Below are 9,404 nucleotides of genomic sequence, written 5' to 3' on the forward strand. Positions count from 1 at the left end.
CTCGCTCTCGCCGCACTACCGTTACTACGGGCGAATTCGCCGCGTAACTGGTAACTGGTGGGCCACTGCTTGCCACTGCTGCGCTATCATGGTTTTAACTGTTCGGTTTGCTCTTTCCGTTGGATTCTCCTGCGGTGTATATGGTGCTGTGAATTGTTGCTTAATGCCCATTTCGTTGAGAAATGGGCTAGCCTAAAGGCTTCTGGCAGAGGCTGTCTTGAGAGTGTATCAGCGACCACGTTAAGCTGCCCCTTCCTGTATGATATTTCAAAATCATACTGCTGCAGCTCCAGGGCCCACCTCGCTATTCTTCCTGAGGGACTTTCGATGCTGTTCAACCATTTAAGTGCCATATAGTCCGTCACCACTTTGAAGTGATATCCTTCCAAGTATGGTTTGAGCTTCCGGATTGCCCACACGATTGCCAGGCATTCCTTTTCGCTGGATGAATAGTTCTTTTCCGCATCATTCAGGGTGCGGCCGCTTTCAGTTTCCTGCGTCAGGACTGCCCCTATGCCATATTCGCTTTCGTACGTCTGCAGTACGAATGGTTTATCGAAATCTGGGCATGCCTGCACAGGATCGGCCACTAGCCTTGCCTTCACCTCCTCGAATGCTTGCTGGTGCTCTGCAGTCCATGTCCATTTCGTGCCTTTTCGCAATAGATAATTAAGTGGTTTCACTATTCGCGCAAAGTCGGGCACGAATCGCCTGTACCACGATGCTACGCCCAAGTATTGGCGCAGTTCCCGGATGGTTGTGGGTGGTTCCAGCTCGGCTACGGCTGCTACTTTTTCGGGATCAGTGCCGATTCCTTTGTTCGTATCGCGGTGTCCCAGGAAATGCAGTTCGCTTCTGAAGAAATGACATTTTTCGGGAATTATCCTGAGGTTTGCCTGTTTAAGACGTTGAAAAATTTCTCTCAGGTTCCTTCTGTGTTCTTCCAGTGTGCGTCCGATCACGATGATGTCGTCTTGGTATGCAAACGCGTGTGGTGACATCTCCGGTCCAATAACCTGGTCCAGTGATCTCTGGAATGTCGCCGAGGCGGAGTGTAAGCGAAATGTCATTACTTTCCACTGGAAAACCCCCTTTCCTGGCACTGTGAATGCCGTGAATGGCCTGCTATTTTCTTCCAGAGGAATTTGCCAGTATCCATCTTTCAAATCCAGGTTTATGTATGTCGCCTCCCTCAACTGGACCAAGATGTAATTTATCCTTGGCATTGGATAAGCATCTTTGATCGATTTGGCATTGATCTGTGTAAAATCGACACAAAGCCTCCACTGACCTGTCTTTTTCTTGACCATGACTTTCGGGGAGCTGTACGGACTTCTCGAGTTTTCTATGCATCCATTCTAAAGCAACTCGTCGACTTTCGCATTGATTTTCCCTTGAACCTTTGGATTTTTCGGGTAGTATCTCTGTTTGATTGGTTTGTCGTCCTTCATGGTGATTCGGTGCTCGGCTATGTTGGATGTTCCACTCATTGTTCGAAATTCCGCGAGCTCCTGCTCTAGGAATTTTTCAACATCGCATTCCTCAGAGGTGGTTTGCACCACTGCCACGGACAATTTTTCCTCTAACCACCCGTTGTGCCTTCTTCTTTCTGGGATCACCACTGTATGTCCGGCACACCTAATTTCGGCGCCGACTCCTGTGAGGAAATTCCATCCTAGCACCAGCGAGTCTACCACTCCTGGTAGGATCAGCAGGCTCATGGGTAATCGCTTATTGACAATTCGATCTCCACCTTGAGCTGCGTGTTTATCCCGCTGCACCTGCCATCTGCCAACCTAACTTGCCTTCTCGTCCTTGTAATCTTTCCATAAGCAGCCAGTATATCCGCCAGCTCCTCGCTTATAAAGCTCGCTGTTGCTCCGGTGTCGATTGTGGGTTTGTGTGAGGTTCCGCCAATCTTTACCGTTGCGGATAACTGCTGCTCTTCTTCGATTAATTTGCCAGTTAGTTTGAAGAGACAACACCTTGCGACCCCTGCTCGCTTCTCTGTGGCTGGGATCGCGGGCCATTTCCCACCTTGCCGCAAGTCCAGCAGAAAAGCAGCCGCTGGTTTTGGCATCCTCTTGCCCAATGTCCGTGACCGCCACACCGTCTACATGCTTCGTGTGGGTTCACGATGTGTGTCTGTGACCTGTGGGCTCTTGGCCTCCATAACGTGCTCTAGTGGTTGTAGGTGTTTGGAGTCCGCCTTCTTCTTCGCACCTTCTACAAGTAACTTGTTGTGGTGCTGTTGCTTTGCTTCGCGAGCATTAAACAGAAATGGGGAAAAATTGGATCTATCTCCTCAAGAAAGAGGATTTCCCAAAGGTGGCAGCCAAGCTTGGCATCATCCTGGAGGATGAGTATGTTACGAAAACACAAAACGACCCAGAGTGACGGAAATTTGGGCTGAGCTGGAGGACAAACCAGGCTCAAGCGGCAAGTTGCAAGTCCCAGACGCCGAACTGCTTATAGCTAGCCTGGGCGTCGAGAGCATGAAGGAGGCAGGAAGATCCAGGGGCCCAAGTCAGGAAAGAAGACCAGAACAGCAAAGGCCCAGCGCACCAGACTATGCAAAAGTCGCAAAGCAAGTCAGGGAATGGTCGTTCAAGTTTGACGGCACGAAGAAACCACTGGAATTTCTGGAACAAGTGGATTGGTCAGCAAACACATACCGTTTGAACCTGAACCTCTTTCCCCGAGCCATGCCTGAATTGCTGCAAGGCAAGGCCCTAAAGTGGTTTATATCAAACAATAAACACTGAAGGACATGGGGAGAGTTCAGCGACAGTTTCCAAACGTATTTCCTGCCAAGGGGATTCTTCTCAAAGCTCGCAGATCAGGTCAAACAAAGGAAACAGGGCTTCAGAGAGTCGTTCAAGGACTATATGGTCGACATGCATAAAGATCACTGTATAATCCCAATCTTTCTGTGCGTTTTCACTGGTCAACAGGGCGGTCACGTATAAATAAATTTGGTGGGAGGATCACTTACATCTTCTGAGCTAGCCGCGCGACATTCGTAGCGAGCAGATAACAAGGAAAAACAGTTCGTTACATCTGGCCTTTCGAGACACCAGCTGAACAAACGCGCGTCCCTCCGGGCTAGTCGCACCAGGACCTTGTACAGTTCCTGCAGGACGATCAGGCATACGCCGAAATTCGCCAATCCAGTCCTTGTAGGCAGGCTCCGCTCCTTGTTGGCGACTCGCTAAGCTGCCGTTTTGGGACTCTAGCGGTGGGCCGCTGTGCTCTCAACGCATACGCCTTTCGAGACACCAGCTGAACAAACGCGCGCCCTTCCGGTCTAGTCGCACCAGGACCTTGTACAGTTCGACTGCCCCCTGGGCCGGGCATCGGTGAGGTGGACCGGTTGGTCACTACCTTTGGTGTAGGAGCCTCCGGGTAGATGGCCTCCAATGCGGCAAAGCGTTTTCGGAGCGCCGGGCTATGGTTGGACCCTCCGATGAACGATGCGAGCCGGGGTCGCAGTTCGTCCACCTGGCCGTGGGTGTTCAAACCGAACTCCTTGAGTAGAGCTTGGAGTTCGTCCTTTCGCCGATAGGAAATTCACCTGACTCCCATGGCTCGGGTCGCGGATGCGTCGTCGGATTCGGAGAAGTTTCCCTCCTCGATATGTCTGGCGGTTGACGAAGCTGGCTTTTTCTTCTGCGTCCTTCGACGCTTTCCGTTCCAGGTTCGTTTTCATCGGTCGACCCGGTGAACGTCCGTTACGGAGCTGCTGGATGATGAGGTGGGAGTGGCTGGGTCTCCGGGCGGCGGGTGATCCGGTGTCCACGGTGAGTGCTGTAGATGGCCTCCGGGGTGCTCCTGGTGTGAGTGGGCTGGATAAGCGCTCGGAGTATGGCGCAGTTGGTCTCTGGGATGCTCGTGGTGGGCGGCGCAGTTGCGGAGTAGATTGGCGTTGTCTTAAGCGGCAGTACAGATTTCCCTATTAACTCTTTAATTAGGCTTTTAAATCTTGGGTGCTCCTAATCAAAACAAAATCCCACGGCTGGACATGGGTGTTTAAGCCATGCGGTTGATACCAAAAACGAAACCGAACTCCTACAGGATACCTAGGTCCCTGTTCGGGCGCCAAACTTTAAGGACTTATCGTAGGCTGGAATAAACTTCAGTCCGGCCAGAGTCCTCTACAGTTTGTAGAAACACAGGAGACGCCGCAGATTTAACTCGCGGGGATTTCGACTGGGCCTGCGCGGAGCGAAGGGAAGGGGGGGTGCGCGGTGAAATCGGCGGAAATTTTCCCGTCCGGCAAGCGTTCCTATTGCGCAGAGTAATCCTCGGAAACGCAATACGGGAGCTTTTCCGACGTGAATGGGAACGCGAGCAGCTTTGGCGTCCACATTGCGTAGAGAAAACAAACCTCGGAAACGCAATTTAGAAGCCTGACTGACCCGTAAAGCCCCTCCGTGAAATTCACTACATTTTATTAGCCTGTCCCTAACCTGGACGTGAGTAGAAAAGGCCGGCGATAGTTTCCCGCGCTTTTCTCCTGTCTGGTAAGCGTTCGTATTGCGTAGAGAAAACAAACCTCGGAAACGCAAAACGAGAACTTGTCCGACCTGGAGTAGCACGTGGGTAGCTTTGGTGTCCGCGTTGCGTAGAGAAAATAAACCTCGGAAACGCAATACGGCAACCTGGCCAAGCCGAAAAAGTACTCCGCGAAGTTCACTAAACTTTATTACCAGCATTTGGGGGTTTCATTTCACAAATTGATCTTCCTTTTATTCACTCTTTTATTCTCCCTAACCTTCGCACTCAGTATTGTCTGTCTCTGATCTCTGCTTCTTATCTTACTTCGGAGCTTGGTCTGATGTCGCCGCCCGCTGGTTCCTTCCGCTGTTTTCCTGTTGGTCCGTTCAGCTCGGCTGCCGCAAAAGAAAAAGACCGATCTCAGCCGATCGCTGTTGCACGTCGACACGCTTTTGCGCTTTACAGCACGCTCGCGCCATTAACAGCACTAAGCTTGCCCTTAACAGCACGCTCGCTCGTTAATGGGTGATTGCGATAACTTATCGAAACTATTGGCATTCGACCCGACTGGCCAGCTGACCGATCTCGCGCGCTTATATTTCAAACTAAAATAACTTAGGTTTTAAGCTTAAATCTATATTTGAAAACTTAACATATAGTGAGACCTTCAATGGCTGGAACATAATAATGCCTTCAATGGCTTAGATGCTGGGTTTCAAGTGGGGAAGATGTGAGGCGCCTTATAGTAAACTAAAATAAAAACACTTCAAACAATCTTAAGTCGAAACTGCTTAAGAAAAGATAAGTCAAGTTAAACAAGCCGGAACCGAAAACAACCACACTTACACGCCACACAAAACACTCAAATGGCTCAAGCAACAAAACTCTTGCGTGAAAATGCGGCATTGAACCTTAATAGTACGGTTAGTTAGGGCTACGTTTTTTATTATGTTTAGTTTTATGTTTAGTTTTAATGTAAATGTTTGAATAGCATATGTACATATTTGTTGTGACCGTGGGTCGTCACACACGTGCTGGGTGGCTTTGTTTTGCATTCCTCATCCCAATTCTCCTCGGTGTCCTCTGAGAGGTCTCCCAGGTCTCTGTTAAGATTCGGTTGTTGTTCTTTGTTGGGGGATCTTGATCGGTGGTTTTGGGATATGGCTCCGAGTGCAATGAATCCTTGCCGCTGCTGGCTCAAGCTTTCCAGTTTCTTCTTGTACTTTGCCAGTGAATTATTTAATTTGTTGTCCATTCCGTAATCGGAAATGCTTTGGTTGATCAGTTCGGAGGGTATCTATCTTAACACTTTAGGCTACTTCGTTTTCTACTACCGGCTTAAGCTCGTTAATGTACGCTCTGTGGGTCTTTCCTGTCACCGTATGTTTGATCGTCGCTATAACTGTTGACACGAAACCAGTCTCTGTGAATGGGCTCTCGTATTTCGGTGCTAACTTGGCTGCAAGCCCAATATATGCTTTTGATAATGAGTGTTGTCGTTCCCATACTTTTGGTCTCCAGTCTCTTTTTCGTAAATTGTACGTATTGGCTTGATCTTGTGCTGTTTTTCCCATGTTCCGATGTGCCATTTTGATTGCAACCGTGCTTCGATCGTCTCCATTATTATTCCATAGCCGGTGTGGATTCGTTATACAGGCTTCCAGGTAGTCGTATTTCCCGTCCGTAAAGTTGATACGCCGGGCTGTATCCTGTTGACTCTGATTTGCTGCTATTGATAGCCATTGATATTTCGGGTAGGCAGTCGTTCCATCGCGTGTTTTCGGTTCCGGAGAATTGTGCTATCATTGTCTTTATTGTCCTATTTTCCCTCTCGACCGGGTTATATTGCGGGGTTTATGGAGCTGTCAACTGGTGGACGATTCCCTATTTCTGTAGCTGCGCTTTAAACTTATTGCTCGTAAACTGTACCCTATGTCCGAGATGAGTTTTTTTGGTGCTCCATATCGTGTGAGGATCTGTTCTCGTAATACTTTTATTACGATTTCCGTAGTTGCTTTTTATGACGGCTGCTGGCTCCACCCATTTAGAGAACTTGTCAAACACAAACAGAAGCATGCCGTGAGTAGACATCGGTAGTGGAGCAAAGAAGTCTATGCAGAACGTTTCCCAGGGTGCTTTTGCTATCTGTGTCTGCATTTTCCCTGCCGCTTGCTGCTGTGAGGTCTTGTACCGTTGGCATGTTTCAGAGCGTCGTACGTACTGTTGTATATCTCTGTGCATCTCTTGCCAGTAGTATGATGCCATTACCCGATGCATCGTTTTCCTAATCCCTGGTTGGCCTGCTGTTGCTTCGCTATGGTTTTCTTTTAGAACTCGTTCCCTTTCATTCTTTGCCACGCATAGCCTCCACGGTTGCGTATCCTCGTCTGCGGCCCATGACGGTAGATGTCTATATAATTTTCCTTCTATTATCGCGTAATCTGCCTTTGCGATAGCGTATTTCGAATGAGTATGGCTGCATTGCCAAGGCCCATCTGGCAATCCGTTTTGAAGGGCTCTCGATCGAGTTGAGCCACTTTAGAGCTTGGTGGTCAGTGATGTCGACGAAGTGGTATCCCTCCAGGTACAACCTCATTTTCGGGATGCCCCAGTGTATTGCCAAGCACTCTTTTTCGTTGGCCGAGTATTTTTGTTTTGTTTTCGTAAGTTTCCCACTGGCGTATGAAATAACGTGTTCGCAATTTTCATACTCTTGGGTAAGCACTGCTTCTAATCCGCAGTTACTGGCGTCCGTCTGAAGTACAAAGGTTCTTCCAAAGTCATGACAAGTCAGGACCGGTGCTTCCGATCCATTTGAACTTTGTCCCATTCTTAACCAGGTTGTCTAGCGGTTGTGCCAGTTCCGTGAAGTTAGGAACAAACCTTCTGTTCCAGGAGGCAACCCCTAGAAAGCTGTGCACCTGCTTTTGACAATCGAGGCTACCTTTTTTGGATCGGTGTGTATGCCTCTTGCGCTGACTACGTGCTCTAGATATTTTAGTTCTTCCTTAAAGAAGTGTCATTTTTCTGTGTTGATCTCAGGTTTGCCTTGCGGAGTCGTCTCATCACTTCTTATAGTTCCGATGACCACTATGTCGCTGGTGCTTCGTGTAAGCCGAAAGGCATTACTTTCCACTGAAACAGTCCGCGTCCTGGTACAGTAAATGCAGTGTACTGTTTACTACCTTCGTTCATCGGTATCTGCCCACTTTTCAGGGTAGTGTCCTTATATATTTTGTCTCGCGGAGTTGGTTTAGCGCGTCTCGCTCAGAGTGCTTGTTCAGCTGCCAAAAGTCTACGCACAGTCTTCATTCTTTGTTTTTCTTCTCCGCCTACCACTGGCGAGCTGTAGGCGGAGTGCGAGGGTTCTTTGAGGTTTTGTGCTATGAGCTCGTCAACTTGTTTATTTTTTACTGATCGCATTGCTGGGTTTCGAGGGAAGTACCTCTGTTTATTTGGGCGGTCGTGCTTCATGAAGATTTTGTGGCTTGCAATGTGACTAACTCCTTTGATTTGGCTCATCATCTCCAACTCCCTTTTGAATTGTTAAATTGCCTGTTTCTAGTGATCCGCTGCCGTGTCTCTTGTGTTTCTTGCTCCTGCGTTGGTTCCTCTTGTTCTTTTTTAATTTTCGCTGTTATGCCTCCGCGTTCTTATGTGGCGCTGCATTGTTCTCCGATCACTTCGTGGAGGACTATTAGTGTAGCTGTATTAGTACTTCTAGTGCCTCTGTGTCTGTTCGGTTTGTTCCGTCTGCAAGTCCTATGGCTTCAGTTATTTGCTTTCTTTTTCCATGTCTGGCTATTCTGTTGGCTAGTTATTTGCCGATGAAACTTAATTGCACCGCAAATTACTGTGCTGCCTATGTTGACTTGTGCGAGTAGGAGTCGACCGTTGATCTTTATTGACCTTGCGGGTGTGGTGTGTGCCTTGGGTGCCCGCTCTGATCCCATGGGCCTCTGCCGTTTATGTTGTTTCATTCCGTCGGCAGCAATGAATTGTTCGAATTCTATCCTGTCCGCATACCCAGCAAAACAGTCTTGGTTGGTTATTGCATCCACGTGCTATGTGTCCCATTGCTTTGCACCTCGAGCATCTATTGTTTATGTCAAAAGATCTTGTGACGCCTCTGTTAAGTACTGGTGGCGGTTCCTGGGGTCTCCACTGGTTTCTTGGCGGTCTCCAGTAAATTCCTGGTGGTTGGTATCCCCAGTGAGCTTCCGGTGTTTGTTGTGTTGTCTGCTGTGCTGTGTGCTTATGTGATTGGAGCGCTCGAATTGCTCGGCTAGTCGGAGGTATTCCGCTAGGGTTTGGCATTCTCCGCGTTCAGCATATCCTTTGAACTCCACACGACTGTTTCGGTACACCCAGCGTAGTAAATCGCATGATTTTCTGGCTCGCCGGCTCGTTCTCGCCCTGATACCTATGTGTGATGCTTTCCATAGCTTGGATTGGATTTTCTAGGTGCTGGTGATGGGCTTCTTTCGTGTTTCTGAGACAGTTCTAGAAGGCGTTTAATGGTTTCCTCGTTATGGTTGCCGTTCTTGATAAAATCTGACATTTGTCTTCGCACAGTGTATCTGGCTTTACCTCGAGTTCTATTAAATAGGCTTCCAGTTAGGTTTTATTGGTGTTTTCTAGCCTCGAGTTAACCTTTCTGCCATTGTGTTAGTTTGTGTTGTGTTGAGGAAGAGGGAAAACGATATTTGGTGTTTCTATTCAAGGTTACTGTTTTTTTGTGTTCAATTTGCTCGGGCGCCACTGTAACGAACCCCTTTCGGTAAGCGGTATAGCTCGCCGTGGCGAAGACTCGAGACAGAAATTTACTTCCTCCTTAGATCGATATACCTTACTTTCCCCAAAAGAATAACACAAATTGAACGCTACAGGGTATGGTTATATTTAAT

Source organism: Drosophila gunungcola, unplaced genomic scaffold (assembly GCF_025200985.1).
Source record: "Drosophila gunungcola strain Sukarami unplaced genomic scaffold, Dgunungcola_SK_2 000061F, whole genome shotgun sequence".
Classification (NCBI taxonomy): Eukaryota; Metazoa; Arthropoda; class Insecta; order Diptera; family Drosophilidae; genus Drosophila; species Drosophila gunungcola.